The following is a 23,674-nucleotide window of genomic DNA, read 5'->3' as shown; positions in this document are numbered from 1 at the left end:
TAAAGCAAAGTACGCTATTTTTTACACTTATTTCAGAAGCTAAGAATTTTAACCAATTATCATAATGTACTTATAGCCTAGGTGCAGTAACTATATTTAAGAAAAACATACTAATTCAGTAATAGGAGCGTACAGAAGCAAGTTTCTGAAAATAATGAACATACGTTAATTCAAAACCATCAACATGAACGTAATACTTCTAATCTTTTTCACATTACAAGCCCAATTTAGAAAATGTAGTAAGACTATACTTTTTGTGGCTGGTTATTCTACAGTTAATACCAAATCCATATTTTGCTTTCGCAATGCCAAGAGTTAACATAAGAAAAAGTTAGGTTACAAATTACTCTAACAGCAGGGTTTTACAATAGACGAACATGGGAGTCATTTATAATGCATTTTCTGCTATTAAAAAACAAATAAACATTTACAGTCTGTGCTAATTAACTTTACTGCTGAATTAGTAGTATTCCTGACTGTTCTTAAATAGAAGAAATATTGCAAGGATGGCAGTAAAGTTAAACACTGCAATGCAGAAAATGTCAATGCCTTTTAAAACCCCTCTTGTCCAAAAGCTCTGTATCCTCTGGAGGACTTCTTAAGACCTACATATCTGTGCTCAGCATCAAAATCCTCCACAACGTATGAACTTATGACAGAAGTTTATAAGAAGGACACTCTTATGTCAGGAAAAAAAAAGTGACCACAGTTTGAGCACAACAGCTTAGTAGCCCTACCTCACCAATGTACAGCATCCATTCTCCAGAGTTAGCAGGTTTTCTCCTGGTGCAAGGCTAAGTGAATGTAGCTAAATACAGGGCACGTTCTGACAGCTCATTTCTCCATGAAAATGGAAACTCACCTTGGACAGGACTACAGTCTTCATGAGTTGTCACAAAACTCATGAAGTATTTACATGCTGTTACCAATAAACATCTCACTAGTGGTTTTGTTTGTTTTATATTGTGTTTTTTTTTAAACACCTTGTCTTGCTGCTGTAGTGCTCCATGGCAAGCGTTAGAGTACAAAACATATCCAATTAGTTTTCATAAAAAAAGCTATAACAAATGTTTTGGTCCTACCTTTACTGAAGTCAATGGTACTTAAGGATCAAGCCTGTGTGAAAGCTGAAAAGCATGTGACAGCAAAATCTCTAAGAACCATCGGAAAGATCCTTTCCCTCATCTTGCTAGAAGAATTTAACAAGGTCTGGGCTGTGCTCAGCATATACAAAGAGTACCTGTCAAAAGGAAGAGAAAAACATATTGTTTACTGAATTTACAGTCTAGTAATATTTTCTAGATTGTAGTCTCTACCTCTTGACAGAAGTCCCAGTTCATTTAAAAAATTCTCAGCTACCTCTCAACTCTATCGTGTAATTGGAAATGTTATTAAATGCCTCATCAAATGACTCTTTCCCACTATGTAGACATAAGTCTGGCCAAAGAGTTAATTTAAAATAAGAAAGAAAACAGTTTATAATATAGCCATGACTGGTAACTTTATCTGGCAGGAATCCAACACCAAAATCTCTTCACCCTATTTTATATTTGTTTTTATTTTTATGTTTTAAAGACATCCAATCAACGTCCTCTCACACCTCCGTATTTTTGTTGTGCTACAAGTCAGAATTAGATGCTAATGCAGACAAACTGCACTGCTAAATGCCATACCATAGAAGCATTCCAGAACAGAACTCTGTGCATTTTCTTTACTCAGAAATTAATACAACAGTTCCTCTCCTTTAAAAGTTCTCTAATTTATTTTTTCAAATACATTTTTTCCAAAATGAGTGCCACAAAATATTTTAATTTTTTTTCTATAAATGAAAAACATTTTTCTGAGCGGATAATTCTGGAAGTACCATTTCATGAGTACTGAAGACAGCAAGAGATCTCATCACAGCTTCAGAGCTTTGGAGTCAACCTCTTGCTTGCCTCTTTTCTGCTCAGTTTCTTTCATGTTTCAGAGCAAAAGATGTTGTATTAAGCTCCAATATTAAAGTCTGTTCCCTTTAGATCCAAGATGATGTTTCCAGGCAGAAAACCACAAGTTTTGAGAGCTTAAGTGGGGCTTCAGGCCTTGTACCAGCCTTAAACACATGGATCAAGGGCTTCAGAACTGCAGCTATGCTCATACTGTATCTATCCTTGCAAACGTTAACAGAGGAGAAGTGTGCTTCTAACCAGATATGTTGCTATCACCAACACAAATACATTGCATTAAATACATACAAATGTGAGCCCATGGGAGCATATTTGTATAGGACCATCTCCAAATTACATATATTGAGCGTTTTAGTCATTTGACTGCAACATACACTGCCTGAAGAGGACACCTCCAATTAAAGAAGGAGGGACACAACCGACACTGTTAGATTGTACAGTGGAATACTAGGAGAAAATGAAATAGGGCATGTTACTATGATCTTATTTCTGAGCTCAGTATGGTTTTAAGTCAATGCAACTAAATCAGCATTTGCTGCATGTCCTGGTTTTGGCTAGGATAGAGTTAATTTTCCTCCTAGTAGCTGGTATGGTGCTGTGCTTTAGATTTAGGATGAGAATAATATTGATAACATGCTGATGTTTTAATTGTTGCAGAACAGTGCTTACACTAAGCCAAGGACTTTTCACAGCTTCTCACACTGCCCCACCAGTGAGGAGGCTGGGGGTGCACAAGGAGCTGAGAGGGGAACAGAACCAGGACAGCTGACCCAAGCTGGCCAAACGGATGTTCCATACCATATGGCAATATGTTGAGCAATTAATACGGGGTGGCTGGCTGGGGTGGGTGGGATCACTGCTTGGGGACAGGATGGGCATCAGTCAGTGGGTGGTGAGCAACTGCATTGTACATCACTTGTTTCATACGCATTATTACTATCATCATTATTCTTTCTTTTCTAGCCTATTCATGTCCATGTGCCTAGAAGACTGGTACACTGGAACACCCCACGTTAACATGAAGTTAGAGTTGCTTGTACCAGTCAGGTCAGGGTTGCAGTTCTACAGCTGTAGACCCTGACTTTGCTGCAAGGAAGCTAATCAACCTTTTAACTATGGTTAAACCAGAGGCAGATGGGTGACCATACAAGTGACAGAGATATTCAAAATGCCCACAAGAAGCTGGCACAGATTGTTCTTTCTAGGAGATGGTAATCAATGCAAATCTATGCATTAGTTATGAGGTGTTTTAATTCCAATAATAAACATTCTGTGATTGATGAATTTTTCACAGCTGTTGTCTATATAGCTGTTTAATTAGAGCATCCTGGCAGAGGCTGTTAATTCTTCATCAAGTTGCCAACTCCAGTGCATTCCTCTTTCTGCAAGGGAGGATGACAGTTGCCAGAGCGACTTGGGCGGCTGGTCAGGGGACCTGACACTTGGCATAAGATCAACGTGTTAGATGACAAGCCAAATTCCATCAGCTTCCTAAAAATACTAGCAGAGTGATAAACAGAAAGTGCTTTAATTGCTGGTGCTACTGTCTTTGCTTTTCTGTTACAGAAGGGCACTGGATCTAACTACACAGAATGCCTACTCCATGATACTATTATTCCCAGAGAAGGGGAGAGCCAGCCAACCCTAATCTACCAGGAAGGAAACAAGATCAGCTGCCCTGGGGGTGGGAGGCTGCCCAAGGTTCTGGCATTTAAGTATTCAACCTTCTAAATCCACATATTCATCCTTCCAAATCTCCCTCACTAGAATATTCCAGGAGGGAAAGGGAATCCCTATCTTAGGTAAGTATCATGTGATACATGCTCAGCTGGGGGTCTTAGACATGGAGATCCCCAAACAGATACAAAATAGGGGCAGCCAACACTATTCCCACATTGAGGCATCTAAGACCAGACTCAAAGAATTACATCCAGAGGTCAGCAGGATGATTTTCATTCACCCTGTGCCTGCATCAAAAGCCCCAACAGAAATGTCAGTTGTGGATACAGCTCCTGTGCCACAGGTCTCTCTTCATTTAAAGCTGGGACTTGCAGACTTATTCTACATACGCCACCACATAATTTTTAGATGCAGTCAAGTTCATCCATGTTCACACTGGTCACATATAGATGGAGCAACCAGACATCTAGAACATTGACCTAAAGTAGAAGACACCTTTTATGTTCAGAGCAGATAGTTGAAAAGTTTCCTGTCATTAACTTTGGTTTTGCTTTATAGGTGTTGATACAGACTCTAAGCTCTTTACAATAAAAAGAGGTTCAGATTTGAGTCACCAAACTGGGTCCCTGAAACCAGTCAAAATTCTTGCGACAAAAAATAAATTGAATCTGCAATTTCATTGAAACTGCAGGGAAAAGTTACATTTCCAGTAGCATGACCTTTGATACCAAAGGGCATGTTCACATTCATCCTTTCATAATTAATCACGTTGAAATGTTTGAAAAATTGAACTGCATCTGTTTAATACTGAACCATTTCTAGCTTTTAAATGGAGTGTTTAAATACCAATTCAATACTACAAAGTTTTTAATCTCAATTAGAGCTGCAAAAAGCATCTAAACTTTTTCCACTTAAATTTCTTGTCATACATAGAGGAAAATTGTTTAGCAAATTGATTTGTTGCTCATTGAGTCATGCCAACATACAGAGAAATACCTCTTCTAAAGAGCACTATTTTGGCACAAGAGAAAACTGTGAACATCTGAACTATTGAAAACATTTGAAACACCACCAGTTCAGTAAAAAACAGCTCTGAGGAGTAAAGGCACATACAAAAATTAAACAGTTAAAGCAAACCTAGGTAAAATAGTAGCGGACAGATGTAATTTGCTCTGAGCCTCCATAAGACATTCTGCATCCCTCACCAGCCTGATGTTCCAGCATGGAAAGTCTACAAAAGCCAGCCTGCTGTATTGAATATTTTTTCCTCCAGCATCATTTTCCTGATCAGGCAATAATCTGGTACTTCCAGAGGCAAGAATCCCTGTTCTACTCAATTGCTAAAGCCTTCCACCCCCCAACCAAAGTGAAGTTACCCTACAACTTTGTACCTTCCTTCACACAAAACAGCGCTACTGCCTCATGAATGGATAAATGCTGTGTAAATGGTCATCAGGATGTGCTTAGGTGTCTGCCTGTTGTCCCTCTCTCCCTCCAGACCTGAATCTATAATTAAGACAAAACCTTGCTTTTCATTTTCATTACTTTGAAAAAGAAGTTACAGCAGGTCTTTTAGTTTAGATGTTCAGTAACATAAAAGCAGCTAAAACAACTTTGCTCATTACCTTTTCATTTTTCGATTTGTTTCTAATCGTGTAGAAGACTAAGTTCATGTGATATGAAAAAAACAAACACCAAAGTTCCTGGCAAAACCTGTAAGAACTCATAGTGCCAAGTCTTACATTATAGCATTCAGCAGCTCTGCAGGTTGCTTTGCTTACAGCAATTCAAAATTTGCAAGCAGTGGCATGGAGTTCGACTTATCATTTGTCAATGCCTTCCTGAAAGGCAAAGGATGAGTTCACAGACTTGAGAGTGGGTTTCTGCAGCTGAAGCCTCTGGTAAATGCTTTACTGTGCTTCTTACCAGAAAGTTGACAACAAAGAGGCTTGAGAAAGATGAGACAATTTTATGATCAATTAAAAGATTGCAAATCTCCCCCTAGTTTTAGTAACATTCTTCAAAGTCATTTAGCATTTCATATCTGTACATAACTTACACGTATACATGAAATCAAAAAGCCTGACCAGTTCCCAACACCTACTCCAGGGCGTTTTTGCATACTTCATGCTTTTATTTTCTGAGTGGTTGAGGGGAGAGAAAGAGAAACAGGAGAGAAAAGCCATCTTTGTTGTAAAGAGAAAAGAAAAAACAAACACAAAAGAACAGAAAAGCAAAATTAAGGGGAACATTTATTTGCTAGTAACTGACCCATCGCACCCAGCAAAATAAGTTTCTTTGGTCACCAGGTATCTGTTACAATATAAACTGTAACAAGGGAAACCAGTAAGGGCACTGCTGTACATACCTCACAATTTTTCCATTAAAATCACAGACTACTTGGAGCTCATTCTTGTGATTACCACATTGCCCTACATATCATTTAATATGTACCAGGGTCTTCATATCACAGTTGTGTGGCATTCCTCTGCGTTCTTATGTAAGCCAGATTACATGCATTGCCTGGCTTTCTACAGAGTTCGTAGGCAGCAAACCATATTTAAATTGACTCTTGATATACAAGAAATCACCACTTAAATTCAAACGATCACAACACTTCATACTATCTCTGCTGTTTTTCACCTCCTCCATGCAAACCGTAGGAAATCTCCCACAACAAATTGGGCTATGGTCATTAAGCAGCAGACTTGGAAACATTAACCTCCCCTCTTTCCACTATTGACTTCCAAATCTACATATTGGTCACCAATTTTCTTTGCCAGAAAGCCAAGCTTTCTATCTGTTTATCTAATTTTATTAAAATGTTTAAGCTTTCCTACTAAACCTTGCTGTAAGCAGCTCTCTTGATAGTGCTCTCTCTCAAACAAGCAGCAGCCCCCTCCCAGAGGTGCATGTTGCCAGTGGGTGTCACCAGCCCCAGGAGAGCTTGGGACCAGCACCTGCCTGCACCCTTCCTCCCCTGACGGTCATCGCCCCTCACCTTCCCCAAGCTGGAGCTGGGAGCAGCAGCAGGATCTGCTTTCTCCAGGATAGGATTTCTCACACCACTTAGGGCCCTTTTGTCACCCTGCTCCATAGCATCAGCCAGAATCATGTAACTTGCTACATACTGTTCAAAAGTATTTCATTCCTTGTATCCTTGTAACTCCCCATTTATTTTATAGTTTCACTAATCATTAGCTGAAGCTAATGCTGATGAAAAGCAGGAGGAAAAAAAATGTCTGAGTATGCTATGTAATGTTACAGACTGCTTAAGTGTTATTAGTTTCCTTCATGGACAAGGAAGGGAATAATACATAGAGAAGACACTATTGGTACATTTCTTCTTAATATGTCTATCAAGATAAAGGGCATAGAGGTTTCATTTTTAGTGCAGTCAGTCCCTCTGTCTTCAGTCATTGACACATTAATTTTCTACTCAAAGTAGAAAATTATAATGTTATATAAAATACACAAAACCCCAGAAAAAAATGTTCTTGCACATCTCCCATAACACATCTGGACAGGAGGCAATTTGTTTATTTTTTGTTCTTTAAAGTCTTACTGTAGGCATCAGAAAGTAGAGCTGAAGCCAGGAGCATTGACCTGGACTTTTTTCCTCATTTCTACCAGAACTATCCAGCTTTCCATCCTCTCCCAGTATAATTCAGCGCATTTGCTAGGCAGGCTCAGATGACAAAGTGTTCATCCATCTCTCAGTCTGGGAAGCCATGTTTTCAGAGGAAACACCAAGGGACTACCAGTACAGCTGTTCCCTGAAGAAGTACCCTTCTGTTTTCGGTTTCCTTCCATCTTTCAGAGTCTGAAAGGGAAGATCCAATCATCATCTCAAATTCTCAGTTCCCACAGGAAGGTAAACCAACCTCTGAAGCAAATTTGTTAACAATCCAAGTTAAGAACCAGTGAATCCAGAAACACTAACAACTTCTGTGAGAAAATTTGACTCAATAACTTTAGAAGAGGTAAAACAAACAACAAAAAAACTTTAGAAAAGCAAAAACCTTCACTAAAGCAATTATTGTTTGCAAATATCAGACAGCCAAAATTCAAGCCAAAACCAAAAGTGTTGATGAGCTGATCCATTGCAATTAGTGAACAAAATGTTATGTGGAATCCCAATGCATATTTTTAATTACTGGAGACAGGCTAAGCTTTCATACTGGACAGAGAAGCTGAGAGAAATTCTTTTCAGCTGCGCTCATGGAAGACTCCATAGACTTCAAGTAGCTTACACATGCACAGCGCAGCACTTACTCCACAGTGGGCCAAGAGCCTACTCCAGTTGGTATCATATTATGCAACACTCCCTCCTCTATAATAATACTTCAGCGCTCTGATAAGCAATGCTTAAAAACACAGAAAATCAGTCTGGCTTTAGCTGCCTTCTTTTCACTTCTCCAAAGACAAAAACATCACCAACAAATTAGTGTAAAGACATACAACAGTGAATAGATTGCCAGCATCTGAATCTTGAGTAATTCCTTTTGATTCTATGAGGCTGCACTACAACAGTGCAAGTGAAAGTAATTTTTTCTTCTGGAATTCTTGGTTAACCAGAATTGGCCCAATTCCGTTATTCTATATATTTGGAATGACTCAGTACTTGTATTTCAGAAGCTTTTTATGCACAGAAAGTGTTCTTTACATAGCCTTTTTTTTTTTTTTAAAAAAAGAAGAAAAATCATAATACTGGTTTAACTGATTTTCAAATTCATGGCTTCTAACTTTACCTAAAATTGCTCAACATACAAGAGTCACTGAATTGTCTTGGTGGAACACCGAAGCATTCGACTGAAAATATAATGACCATCTAACCACATCATAGCAAAAAAGATAGGGGAAAAACAAGGGGAAGGATATAAGAATAAAAACCATCAAGGAAAAAAACCAGACAACAGCTATTTCTCATAATGCATTGTTGTAATGGCATCTCCTTTCTAACCACTACCAGCTGGGCATTATGCGCTGCACAAACTGGCAAAGTTGACATCCAAACATTCTCCATGTAAGAGGAAAATATTAATGGACTGACATTTCACACACATGTATTAAACATTTCCAAAAATAATGTTTTTTAGGAAGGAAATGAATAAGTTTCTATTTGCAGACTTTACTATATAGGTTTATTGATATACAAAGGAGAAATAAGCAATTAGGGCATTTACATGCTCATAGACCTAAATGCATTTATACAGATGACTTTTGTGAAGAAAAGTATCTTTCACTCTTCACCAGTCCCACCCCAGTGTCCTCTTTATATCTAGTCACAAGAGTTTTGTTTGAACTGTAGGCTTTCAGCCATGCCATATAAAATATAAAGGACACAAGCCAAATTCCACTCTCAGTTACACAGTTTCAACCTTTAACGTCAGACTTGCACCAGTGTAAACCAATAATAGATTCTGGCTGCCCTTATGGACCTGATTTTGGCAGGTGGATGGAACAGGATTTGAAAATTGTATTTATTTACCTCAGGAAACTAGAATTCACATCCAGCTTAGAAGAGATTTGAAAGAAGTTTTATGGTCCAAAAAGCTAATCTCAAATGGAATTCCTCACAGCATAAAATCACCATAAAGAAGAGTCTTGCACAATTCATTTTTATGCCCTTAATCCTTGCTTAGAACAGGTCCAGGAAAAAACAGGCAGGATATTGCAGCACAGAGCTAAGGTGTAATCGTAGCAAAGGCATGGGGGTAGGACCTAGAGCCAGCGCTACTTGTTGTCAGCCTGCCTGCTTGCAGAGGGTTGCCATTCCCCAGTGGCTTCTCAGAGCACTGAATTACAGCACAGATGCAACAGCAAGGAAAGGAAAGGGAGGTAAAAATAAAGTGCCCCTTGAGAGTTTTTAATAAGCCTTAAAGAAATCATGCAACTTGGGAAGATGTAAATCACCTCTCAGCTGAAAGGCTTGTTATTTATGCAATATATACAGCTATTTCAAAATTACCATTGAAGTCGTTAGAAATACGATTTTTAATCTCGTAACAAATGCCATATATAACAAAATAAAACATATAAGATTGGAGTGAAGACAATTTCAATGCCAACACGCCATTAAATTGCAAGAAACATTCCAGCTCTACATTATCATCAGTAGGTGGGCTGTTTCTCCAAATCCTTGCCAATGGGGGAAAAAAAATACATATTCTAAAAGGAAGCTGCTAACCAGTTCATCCTAAAGGGTTTAAGATCAACCAGTGCAACCAATGTAGGGACACCGCAGAGAGACAGAGTTACAGCACTACCAGAAACATAGCATTACTTCATCAAAACAGATATTTAATACTCGATAGCCAGGGCCCCTTATTATTTATTCTACTTAACGTATCCATTTTCATAAGACTACATTCTAGGATACCAGCAGCAGAGCAGAGGAAGATGACTGTAGGACAAGATAGAAAACATGCCTTCAGAGCTTTGCTCCAAGTTGCAACTGACAAGCATACTAAGCTCTCAAAAGTTTAGTTCTGAACTCATTTAAATAAGAAGGTAATTAGTAGTACTTGAATGGTGACTGTCACCCACTAAGCAGTGATGCATTGAGATTCAATGTTTACGTCAAGAGCTTCATGTGGATTCTGCAGACTCAATTCTATTCAGAAGGATGGCGTGAAGTTGTTTAAATGAGTTCCTGTAAGACACCTCCTTCACACTGCAGATAAGATCTGGAAGCAGGTTTGCTTGGCAGAGTTTTGCACCGAGTGAAAGTTGTTTAGCTTGTCAGCATCGGGGAACCTTAGTGCAATATGTCAGAGCTGTTTCAACAAGTGATCACAATAGAGCTTTTGAATTTATTTCCATATAGTAAGGAAGCGTCCGTAGCTTCAAGGCATATAACATGCTAGACCTGGTCAAACAACTTGACAGGAGAGCCAAGCTAAGGAGCTTAGTTGGGACCAACGAGCCATTAGAGCTGACTATACACATTCAAAAAAAAATTACATAAAGTGATATGTATCTAAGGTCACTGTGGGAGCCAGGAAGTAGTGCCAAAACATTCTTGCAGGCTTCTCCCTTCCTTGGCTTGCCCTCATTCACGGACAGGGAGCCCAGGCTGAGCCAGGGCTCAGTGCAAGCTTTCACTGGCTTACCCCTTTCTGACGACTGCACGGGTCATGTTGCAGAGTCATTTATATTTAGAAGAACAGGTGGGCAGCCCCATTCCAAATTTAGTCAAGTTAACACTTTATACTTCTTCATGGCTTTCATAATTTTGATTAGCTTAGTGTTGCAAACTAAGGGATGGGCTACTGCAGCCTGTTAAGTTACAAAGATCATTTCTCTACAAACAACTGAATTTTCTTCTTTCCAGGAAGTTTTTTTTTTTTAAAGTGCAATTTCAAATACACATGATTTTTCTTACTCCCAACATGGATGTTTATCAGTGAAGAATTCTCCAAACTCATGTTAAAATAGACCTTAGTACAGCAGTAGAGACAAGAGATAACATTTTCATATGCAGAGTTGTGTCCCCAGACTGAACACTGGCATTTTCCCACTTTCTACCAGAAATCCAAAAAGGAATTCGCTATCAACATCATTACTCAATTTCAGTCCCTACAAGTTTATGGACACCATGTCCTCCATCAGAGATCTTGCCAAAGCTAGGGAACCATCCCCAGGCTTCCAGCTCTTTCTGTCTGTAGATGTGCCCTGGGGATCATCCCCACAGCACACAAAGAATTACACCAGCATTCCTCAGCAACCATCAGGCCACCAGTCTGGCAGACACCAAGGACCTTCACACCCCTGGGCCGCCACCAAGACACCTTTCACTAGCAGAGCTCCCCAGACCCACAATTTTTTCTAAGAGGTCTGGAGTCAGACAGCACAACAGAGAGGTGACAGACGTGCTCATCTCACCTGAATGTCAGCTTAGTCCAGGTCTTGGTTTCTGGTAGCGCAGTCCAACATTAGAGGTAAATATTTACCTGATTGCTTTAATTATTGGTACAGATAAATGCAGACAAAAATGAAGCTAGAATAGCCTTTTCCTACTAGAACTCGCTAGCCAGACATCTTACAAAGATGGCCTCCCTGTGGTACACCAATATTTCTTTCTGTCCATATTTGAGCATCATCTCTATAGAAAGCAGAACTGGTGCTTACACCCAATGCTAACTTTCTAGACTCAGGGATCTTTTTAAGGACACCATCTCAAGTTCACTGTAAGTTGCTTACAAGGGTATCTAAGGCATATATGCCCTGCAGGAACTCCAAAGCCTAAATGAAAGCTGCTAGTATTTTCCCTCTTCATTTTTAAATGAGAGATGTGATAATCCTTAAGTGTTGATAGAAAACTGCAGGTGACAGTCTCCATTTTGCCTCATTAGATTCTGATCATTTAAAATAGCATATTGGTAGCATGTTCACAGAGCGACCTGATGAGGGGGCAGCACTTCCCACAGCCCTGATTTCAAGTAGGGTTAATGTCAGCAATGTAAAGAATAATTAATCTTATCTGTCAGTGCAGCTGCTTCACATAATTTTACCCTAATAGTGATATCACATATCTCTGCCAAGTTAAAGGAGTAGAAACAGAATACTCCATTCAGATGTACTTTGCCAGTGATCACTTCCACCCTCACTAGAGCAAATCTTCAAATTCATAGATTTAGAACTCTCTGGCTTAGGTATCTATAAAGTTTTATGTATATTATTTATATATGTATGCACACATGCATATATATAAAAAAGCAAACTCTTTACCAATAACTCTGTAAAGGTGGTACAAAAACAGTATAAAAACAGACTTCAATATAAGACACAGTTAAAACAGCAGTTTCTAGAACACAAAATCCAAGACAAGCTACCGCACAAAGTAGTAAAAAGTGATGTACAGCCCAGCCAATTCAAGGAGCTTTTTTTGTTCCTGTGGATTCCAAATAAAATTGGTAAATTCACACTCTGGTAGAGGGAGCCTCCTCTGGCCCTTCTAATAAAGGAAGTGGCCTTTGGAAACCAGGGTGGAGAACCTGTTTCCATCTGAAGTCTTTGCAGAAGATTTTTAAAGAAACACCCCCATGGTATCCAGCTTGTTCATACGCTCAGTGAGACAGGGCCTTTGGAAGCCTCCTACTCTTCTAGAGTACAGAGCTAGAAAATAATGTAGTCAGTGAAACAGATTTGCAGCATGAGAAAGAGCAAGCTCTAACTGCTCCCACCATTCCAAAGGAGTGAAAGTTGCTCCTCTACAAACAGCTCCATAAAATGTAAATGGCACTCATCTTCCCTTTTACCATACAGGCACTTACTGGTTAAGAGAAAGCTGTAACAAAAAATTAGAAGCTTCAAAAAGCCTTTGAGAGACAAAATTTATAGGCCATCCCTAGAGAAGCCTGAACCTGCAGGATCCCTGATGACTGCTGCTGTTGCTGTCATTTTTGCAGGAAGGCAGATACTGAAGAGCCCAATCCCATGTTCTCTGGGCCACCCGTGGAGCCAACTGCATTTCACTTGGCAGCACAGTTGTTTTCTGTTGTATAATTTTGCAAAATACTGTTGCTCAAGTGATAAAATTAACCCTCTAGGGATGCAGAGTACAAAGGAATAGCTTTGATGGATCCAGAGGTGAGAAAGAGAGGGGAGGAGAGGTTAATGAGTTAACCTGTGTAGCTGCACTACCTCTATACAGAACTAGAGAAGTAGAAGAGAAAGCAAGAAATGACCATCAAGGAGCCAGAAATAGAGCAGCATGGAAAATTCTATTACCTACTGGTTGGCCTGCATCCAAGTTCATGAAAAGCTGCAAACAACCAGGTTTTGACAGAGGCATTTAATGTTACTCGGCTAAGTGGCAGATTCATAAGCAAAACGAGCTTACTGAAAAAGTGACAAACTCAAACTTGGAAGATCTATTAAGAACAATTCTGAGAAACATTTTCAGGGAAGGTCATGTTCAAAGTTGCAGCACAACAGGGCATTGTTCCTGCAGGATTTTACCCTGAGCCCATGAAGAATGATGCTGACATCAACAATCTTTCTCATAGGTATACATAGGTGATGATGGATCCAGGTCCCTGTGCAAACCTGAATGATGTTCCCAACATGAGATTACTTCCACAGTTGAATATAAATACTGCCAAAATTCTTGACAGTTCTACCAAATTATTTTGCTGAAAATGACGTTTTCACAGCCAAAGAGAACAAGATTAGCTAATACCAAGAAGTAAAAAGGGCCCGAGTGCCTCCATAGTTTCAGAAGTTTAATATGCAAGACTGTTAAAAAAAAGAATGAAAAGACCACGTATGTGCAGTTATACGTCTGTTACTGAGAGTGGGAGGTAACACAAACAGGAAGTTTGAGCTGATGGGGAAAGCTGCCAGATATGCAAGAGAGACCAATTAAATGCTTGTAGTAATGCTACTGTGAAATGCCAGACTCAGGACAGGAAACTGAAAAAGTTGTTAAGGAAATACCTGGGCATGTCATTTGGCCTTTTAAAAGTAACTCACAACAGTAAAATCTTAAGTATATCCAAGGGTGCATTAAGATGACAGATTTTTTCCCCCTTGATTTCCAAGAACACTTTAAGAATTCTAGCTTAAGCTAGCAAGTATCTGGGGTGCAGCTAATACTCCTATGGTTATTTTCTGTGCTAGTTGAGGTCCAGCTATTGTCAAAGCTATCAGTTTTTACCATTAGGAACCCATTTTTTCCTCCTTAAACAGATGCCAATAGTTTTCACAATTTTCAGGTCCAAAAGGAATGGGATCTTTCTATACAAGAAAGACTGCATTCGTCTAAGACATCGACCCTCACCATTTCTATAAAAAAGTGAACAAGGTTTAAGAAGTCTTCTAGCAAAATGTCCTAGGTTGAAACCTCTAACATAGATTCACCTACTGGGATTTGTAGATGTTCTGAGCGCTGCACAGATGAATGACCTTGACTTTCACTCACCAGTTATCATAAAGGGCAAAGACCAACAGCCCCTTCATGAGATTGGAGACTTGATCTAATATAGGACTACACAAACAGACATGAGAGGTGCACAGATATGAATGATACAGGTTTCATTTGCCCAACTCTCGGTGTCTATGTAGGTGGACACGTTATGCCGTATACAGATCGGCCTGCAGAACTCTCAGGCCAGAAGACTTTCAGGAGTTATGAAAACCAGCTATTGAATACAGGAGCATAGTAGTCACTATCCCTTCAAATAAGATATCATTTTTCAAGGGCACAATTTTAGGAGGGGTGAAGATGCTTTATCTGCAGGCACATTATTCTGTGAGATTCAATGGATGCTTCTAAAAATCAGTCTCAACACTTCTGAGAAATACATAGCTGCTGTTTTGGGTTTTGCTAATATTGAGATGGCTCCCATCACAGCAGTATTATAGCACCTGGTAAATATTGATTACAGCACCTTTGTGCAGCTGTAAGCACATTACAATTAAGGAAATAAAGCACAGAAAGCCCTCAAACAGGAAATACACACAGGAGTAGCACACTGATACAGGGTACCCTAAATCTTCAGCTTGTTCCTAAACATTGGATTCTGTACCTCCTGAGCTCTTACATGAACTGAGAGATTTGATTCACATTTTTCAATGTCTTTTAAATTTCACTGTTAACTCCATAGACATCAAGAATATATTACAACCCTTTTGTATATACAGTAATAGATTTCCAGGCCAGATGTGCAAAGTAAAAATCATTTTTCTCAAAATGACAGATTGGGAATTCTCCCCAACAATACAAATATTGCATTGTTCATCTCCTAAAACACAACACCTAAGTGAAATAAACAAGAGCAAAGTTACATGATTATGAAAAAACACAAGTCAAATGGTTGTCAGAAGCCACCATGAGAACAAAAACATTATGAAAATTTTGTTGATCAAAATGATCTTGATAGAACATTTTTGCTTCTCAATATTATACCAACAGAATACTTGTGTCTGCCTTAGTAACTGGCAGCTTTTAGCTCATGCATCTAGGGCAGTAAAGAGATGACTTCCATTTGGAGTCATTACAAAAGGTAGCAATACTTCAAGCAGTTGAGATTTAGTATTGTCCACACTAGAAAACAGGAATATTACATATTACATATGTAATACATATACTATATAATATACATATACATAGATACAGTTCACAATGTAGTTTAAAAGAACAGGAGAGAGAAAGAAGGGAGTATGCAATATGACTGAGGAAACAAAGGCTGCACATGAAATAGAAAGCGATCTCACAAAGGAAATTCACTTGGCCAGACTTGCTGGAACAGAGAGTAACAAATTACTTGAAAACAGCATATGATCTACCAACGTCACCTTATTTGTGAAACAGAAGCCACAAAAATATGAGAATTGCAGATGAATCAAATGCAGTTATATTATAAACACTTCATTTTAACAGAGCCAGGCACAGATGTCTGGGGACACAACAGAAAAATGAATCTAGTAAACAGTAGAGACAAAAAATCCAAATATGTTACGTTCATCCTTTGTTAACAAGGATTCTAGACCCAACAAGACCTAATATTGCTAAAACAGCTCTAGATATCTGGAAAGATGTGTCATGGAGATTCATGGTGAACTATTTCAACTGTTCTCCAGTCGAACTAAATCTTTCGTCTGAAAAAGAGATCAACAATGAAGGGGGTTAAGAGATCTTCTGCCCTTTCTTTCATCTGTGACAAAGGAATAGGTAGCTTCTTTACTGAGCGTGTACACCAGGAAATATTGCTTTCCTACACAGGCAACAATGGAAAAAGTTTTCAGTTTCTTCTTTATTCTACCTACATAAGAAAACATTGTGAATACAGTTTTAATCTCACCTCCAAAACTTCAGTTCCAATCTAACTTGAATATTGTCAACCACAGACTACTTTCTTGTCTTTATGGTAGGTCATTAATCATCTTTAGTCTCACTACTCACTGAATAAAACTTTTTTTAAAAAAAAAGCTGAGACTGCTGCCTTTAGAGAACAGACTCTTCCCATTGTCTTGCTCAAAAGGTTGCCAGATCACCAGGTCCAGAGACCTCTTTGCTTCTTCTTTCAGAAGAATAATTCCCAGCACATGCCAGAAGTATTTTAATATTCTTGGAAGAACCCTAATTGACTAGGGTTTTATTGTTTTGTTTTTAAGCTAATAACATATCGGTGAATAATGAGATAAATGTCATACAAGATGTTGATAACTGAAATAGTACATAAACTTTGTAATGGGGCCTCAGGAGCTGCATACCAAACCTTACATATTCCTGAAAGTATTTACTTCATAATGTAAAAGTCACCTTAGCAGTACACTGCAAAGCAGATAGAAATGTGCTAATAAGTCTGTTTTGATATGCAGTGAATGACTATGGCCTTATATGAAAGTCATGCTTTTTTTGCTGCCCTTTTAATAAGATTAGACTTTAAACTCCTATGAAATGAATCGCTATTTGTCCACAGAATGAGCACAGTCCTCACAAGGTGCCTAAAAAGAGAAAAAGGACCATAGCATTTCAAAGGGTCTTTCTAGTGCCTAGGTAATGGTGCCCTCTGGGTGCCCACTGAACAATTACTGTGGTACTGGTGTCTAAGATGTTCCCAACAGGGACAGAAGTTACTCTACCAGTTCACATTACCTACCAAAGAGTCAACTTGCAGGAAGTAGTTGCATTATAACTGATGAAAGACTGGATATTCCCTTCAGAGATGTGTGAGATTTTTAATTCTGTATTAGGAAAACCAGCACCATGGGTAGAGCATAGATTTGCAGAATATAAAATTCTGGCTGCAGTTCAGAGCATCTCCCTTACTCAGCAAAACATTTATTCCTAAGGTCAACTTTCAGCATGCTCAACATGCTTCACTGAATACAGCAGAGCTCCTGCAGAAGTGACAGAAAAAATAAAAGCAAGCACGAAACAAAAGCAGCGTTACTACTACACAGATTATTTTTGAACTCCTAGCTTAGTCTAACATTTAAAATCAGAAATTTCTCTGGATAACGTTTCTAAAGCTATCCAGGCAAATTCTGAAGTTAGTTCATTGGAGAAAAGGTCTCAATGATACATGGGCATAGGATTCCCCATGTGTGCACACTCATTCACTTATACATGCTTAAATGCAGTCAGGCATTAGAAAAATGAGAAAATTCTTCATGAAAGCTAGCAGTTGTATTTCAGAGAAATTCAACAAACCTGGTGTATCAGAGCAGCGCTACAGAAATATTAGAGCTGACCACCTCGGTCCTCTTCACTGTAAGATTTTTTCACAGACATCTGGTAAGCTTTCTACTTCTTCTGTAATGTTGATAAATAGGTATATTTTCTAGTGGAATAAAATGCCAGACATTGAGGCTATGAAAGAAGTATAGTAGGTAGTAGACACTGTTTCAAGAATCCTGAAACAAAATATTGCTTAAAACCATTTATTGTGTACAGTAAAATATATGCAACTAACAGCATCTCCTTTTTCCTTAGCTCATAGGATATAAACACTGAAATTACAGTACTACAAGTTTTTCCCCACTTAGAACAACCTATTAGACCAGTAGTTACACTACCTCCCTTTAACTGCATTAATAATACCATCTGAGAGCCAGGCAATGCTAAAACTGATACTGAAGTATGCAAAAAGTGTGAGGAACTGCTACGCTCCATGGTCTGGATTAGAAGCCGCTAGCCACCTTTCAAAACACAATGGGAGCTCTTAAACAAAACCTTCAAATTGAAGCGCGGCCCCAAAACATCTAAAGACTTCTCCTGCAGCTCTTGCAAGGTAAAACTTTTCATAGTTCTAGATAGTTACAGACAGCATATTGGAAAGAAAAAAAATTGTCTTCCTGGGCTGCAAATTGGCCAGCAGTCACTCAGGTATGTTAGCCTAGTGCTGAACATCTGCTAAGATAACTTCCAGGATTTGTTAACTAGACACTCTGGTAAACTAACATACTTCTAGGCTTGTAACCTGATCAATTCAAGCCTGAATCTCCTTCCAAATGACCATGTACGTTTGCACTTTGTTGTAAGATGGAGTTCCACTGTATACAGATAGCAGGTTTGAGCTGTAAGGTACGGGATCCTAATGGCATTTTAATGTCAATTCTCCTCAGAGTTGTAAACGTCTTACTCAAAAGTCTACTTTAACTTACACAAATGGAAAACCTATGAAAAAGGTTTTCCTCAAAGGAAAACTAACACTTCTATTTCTGGTACAGTCAGAGTCAAAGAAGAGTTGTATTGTAGCTGCTTAGCAGTTCTTCATTTCAAGTGGCACAAACTTTTATTGACAAACCACTCAATATTCAACTCAGAACCAAATCTTGACCCAAAAATAGGTGGGAGCTACAGGGAAAGTCCTTCTCTTATGATCCAGTATTTTCCATCAAGTAAAACATGATTATAAACCTTTCAAATATGCCAGCAGAAACTCTAGAAATCATCCTGTGTAGTGACTGTTGAATGTTTGTCTTTTTTTTTTCTCAAATGGGTTGATGTTAGATTGCTTTTGTCCCTTTAGCTGAGTAGTCTTTAAAAGGTGTTATTTCCAAAACTGAAGTCTCACTTGCAACCAAACAATACATCTGATGCTGAAATTTGAACATCAAATTTTATAGCTTGCAGGCACTTGACAATCACTAACTTATAGGTTTGTCAGCCCAAAGAACATTTTTCCCCCCTTTAAAAACTGATGAGGATGCCCTAAAAAACGAGGCATTCCTATGTTTAGATAAAACCTATTTTTGATTCCTACATTCTTTGTTAGGATGCAGAATGTGATACTGGTGCTTTCTCATGTGCAGGAGTAGATCTAGGGCACACCTGACATTTCCACAGCTCACTCAATCTCAGGTACAGAAACTGAACTTAAGTAACTCAGGCTTTAATTCCTTCTAAGTGAATATAGACCAAAATATGCTTCACATGTTAAGCAGATGACTTCTAACAACAAGACTTGCTATTATAATCCATTAATTTCTCCACTAAGAAACAAACAGTCCTCAGTAAGCCACTAATTGAACGCCCTTTTTAAAGCAAAAGGACTCCCCACCTGCATCAGGTTGCTTTAAATCACTGTTCTGTTATGAAATACAGCACCTACTCCAGATGGAAGTTGAACAAGGAGCTAAAACTCAGACACCTCCTGCTAATCCATAAAAACCATTGTGATACTTCAAGGTTTATCTGGTTGCCTCTTCTACCTGTTCATCAGTTGTCCCTACCAGAGGGAATTACTGCCCACAAGCTGGTATTCTACTAGTGCTCTTAAACTCCATGGTGATCTCCTATAGATCAGGAGTGCCCAATTTTTCCTGCAGATTCCTGAAGAATCTGTACACTTGGATGCATTTAGAAAAGTCTATAACAGCTGTACAGTAACTAGTGCCTCAGTGAAGGTTTTCCATACCTGCCAATTTCCATTACCGTCTCTGATGTCCGTTCCCTAAAGCACCCAGAAATTAAACAGAGGACATTTCTATTGAGACTGAAGTACTGTGTCACAAAAGTAACAAAGATTTCAAGATTGAAGAAAAACTTTAGTGCAAGCTTAGCCTTGACTTAATTGCAGGACTACTTCATAGTTGCTACAATATTCACCATCTTTAAATAGGTAAAGCATGTCTCAGATGCAAAAGCCAGAGAAAAAGCTAGCAGAATTCACCCCATTCCCACAATACAGCTTCCTATCTATTACATGACTTTCATCTCCACCTGTACTACATGAATTCCTTTTAAGAACACTTTTTATATTAATGAAGATGCTCCTTGAGTGACATTTTTGTCATTGTGCACCTAAATTACCTCTAGTTCACACCTGAACAGCCCAGATAGTTTGTCAGCTACACTGATGTGGATGTTTATTTTGTGGATGAGATGGTTTCTTCTGCATCACTACTGTTATAGCTGTAGACTGTTGGATAGCCAGCAATAAAACAAAAATCAGCTACTGATTCAAGAATAATCTTAAGATTTATGCATTCACAGCAAACTGCCATTTTATTACATTTGAGTTGCAAAAGTTTGCTCTGCATGAAACAAACCTTTATATGCTAAAAATGCGAGAAATGCCATGCCTTTTTTATTTAAAACAGAGAAGGCCAAGATAAGTTTACAAAGTTTCACATTTGTAAAAGTTATCTTTCTGTCAGAGACAGGACTAACTGAGAAAGAATAATTTTTAATGCCAAATTTTCTATAGTAGTATAGATATCTGAGTTCCTAAAACAATGAAATATAACACTATACACTGTCCAACACTACTAAAAACAAGCCTGTGTATATTTTTAAATCCTATGCAAGTACAAAAAAGATAAAACTGTGCTTTGCTTACTTTAAGTAGTGCAGTGACATACATAAAACATCAACTATCACTTGCTCAGTCCAGAGGAATCTTTTTGATATGTAACATATAGGTAACTTTTTCAAGTCTAAGAATACCTCTAATTGATACAGAAGAAATAGAAGGCTGGTCAGCTCCACTTTGTCCAGAACTAATATTTTCAGCACAAGGCAATACTGACTAATTTGTTACATTATTCCCTGTGGACTGTATTTGGGCTTTGCAAGAAATGTTTAATGCACTTCAAGTTTTTTGTAATGTGTCTTCAAAATTAATTTACCATAAATAATGACACCTGCATCTGTTTCATTAATAAAGGTCCACCTTGAAAAATATAGCTGTTTCTTCAGTGCTCAGCATTTATGTTTGTATGATCCACTAGTATCAAGTGATATATATCTGTTTAACAAATATAACTGTACAATCCCAGAGGAAATTGGTATTTTTTCCCCCTCTCTCCTTGCTAGGGGACAACTCCATCAGAACCCATAGCTACTGTAATGCTCTAATGCAATATGTCCCTGTCTTCAGCAAAGCACTTAACTGCATGCTTAACTTCAACGGCAAGTTAGCTTTCTATGGAAAATGATTCCACAGAAAAAAAAAAATCAAAGTAAGATTTCCATTTACCTGTTGGAAAAAAAAAGGATTTGCAGCTGTAAAGTGCTCAGTCACTTCCGTGATACTGTATCATAGGAAAGTATTCCTACAGTTACAAATTATTTTGAAAGCTCTCATAGAAGCAAATTAAAAAGAAGCACCAGCAAGCACATAGAATTTCTTATGCAAAAAAACAGTCTGACATAACATAACCAAGACCAAAGGAACTATGCTGATTTATAGCAGCTGAGGATCTTCCCTAGTACCTGAAAGTCAACATCACCACTATGGCCAGTAGTCTACTATACTCAAAAACCAGTTACACCCATGATTGTTCCTCCACTGTGGAACACAAACGTTAGATGTTAGCCTCCAAGGGTGGAATCATATCATATTTGTTCTGTAAACTGACACAAATACCTATGACACTACATAATCTGTGGGGGAAAAGAACCTCATGAAGCCAAATGTTTGCACAAAGCAGTGAAGTAAAACCATTTTGGATGACTACATTTTTCACCTAGTAATAGTAATTAGTAAAAGAAATCACGCACATGAAGATTCAACTGTTCTGAGAAATTGCATCAAAACTGAATGCATTCCTTGTCCTTTCCTGGAAGCTTGTCACAAAAACAGAATATATTCATAAATTTCAGAAGAAACAAATGAAAAGCATCTCACATCTGTAAAAAAAGAAATGCTTCATGAGGAACTAAAGAGGGGATGTTTCCCCAGATGCTTGAAGTTTTTTCTAAGTACAATAGAATATACTTGAGACATTTCTTAAATAACATTCTTTTTTTTTCTGATTTACTCCAAGCCTTTATCTAAAAGAAAAAAAAATTGAACAAATAGCATACATCAAATAAACAATCAAAGCTAACGCTGTCAGCAAGAAGTTTGCAAGACCAACCTAAAGCTACTCCAACACTAGCCCAAAAGTTGTCTACAAGCAAGGTGGAATAACATGTCTCATACGATGGATCTAAGCTTAATACCTTTGTCATTCTGTCTGTAATGATTAAGCAGAGTAGGAGTAGAAATAGAATCAATGTAAAGTTTTATGTAACAACATATTTTTTTAAGCCAACTTTTTACTTAAGGAATTATTTACCTTTAATGTAAGGTAGAAAACAGTTTATCTTTTAACCCAGGGTACAGACTAGGTTCTGTGTAAATGTTTCCAAAAGCAGCTCCTCTAAAGCCACAGCATTCATTTTTCTTCTCCTCCAGTGCCTATATGCTGACAGATGGAATGACATGCTTTGGGTCAGGAGGTTTTCCCACCATGCAGAACAAGTCAATTTACATTCTCATCAAGATCTAGCAGCTTGTGTTTGAGTTTCCTTTATTATATTGGTAAAGTATCCCACTTGTGAAAATACAAAGTTACCCCGTTAAAGCAAACACATGAGCCTTCTCACAATGTTCTTCATAAGGCCCTATGCTAGGCTGTCCTAACCGGAAAACTCTTTGATTTGCTAAATCTGAAGTGCAGCTTGTTTGATGTTCCATAAATCCCCATCTAGACACTTAAAGTGAGCTCAAGTGCAACTCATCCACCTCAGGTGCCATAATCACCCTTCATTTATGCTTGTGTAATGCTACAGAGAAGGGAACTGTACAAGCACGAGGAAGGCAGTTTTCTGTAGGTACAGAAAATATTCAAACTATTAGAGTGGCTACGCAAATAAAGAATACCAAACAAAAAACAAGCAACAAATTTGTGTCATAAAAAACTACCACTGAATTTGTGCATTAAAGTACAAAACAGAACAAAATATTTCTTACTCAAAAAAGCGTGCTCATGAATACACACAAAATACTCCAATGAGGCAGTAAATAATGGAAGTTAGAAGGTGAACTTAGAAAAAGTTAATTAGAGCAGTAGCTGGTCATTATTTCAGAAAATCATCAAGTCATTAACAGGATTTCATGAGGGAAAAGGGGCATCCCAACATGCGGGGAGGTGTGAGTGTGCCAGGGCACAGAGGAAAAGAAATGGGATGTACTCAACAAGCAATACTATAAGCACAAAATTTGGTTCAAGATATGAACTGCTGAAGAGTTACAATACAGTTCTACACTTTCAACATATCTTTGTAATATCAAAGATGTTAATCCTGTAAGAACACTGATCAA

General features: G+C 38.2%; 1 long non-coding RNA gene across 2 annotated transcripts in view; it reads right to left on the bottom strand.

Annotated features, from left to right (window-relative positions):
- The window catches only part of LOC121074878, a 120,780-nt gene that overhangs the window by 70,003 nt on the left and 27,103 nt on the right, over positions 1-23,674 (bottom strand). For both annotated transcript variants that reach the window (XR_005822591.1, XR_005822590.1), the window contains exons 2-4: positions 17,791-17,920; positions 17,237-17,477; positions 1,083-1,240 (exon numbers count right to left, since the gene is read on the bottom strand). This is a non-coding gene — a long non-coding RNA (uncharacterized LOC121074878). The remainder of the gene's footprint in view (positions 1-1,082; positions 1,241-17,236; positions 17,478-17,790; positions 17,921-23,674) is intronic.

Source organism: Cygnus olor, chromosome 9 (assembly GCF_009769625.2).
Source record: "Cygnus olor isolate bCygOlo1 chromosome 9, bCygOlo1.pri.v2, whole genome shotgun sequence".
NCBI classification, from domain to species: domain Eukaryota; kingdom Metazoa; phylum Chordata; class Aves; order Anseriformes; family Anatidae; genus Cygnus; species Cygnus olor.
This window is presented reverse-complemented; position numbering and strand designations above follow the sequence as displayed.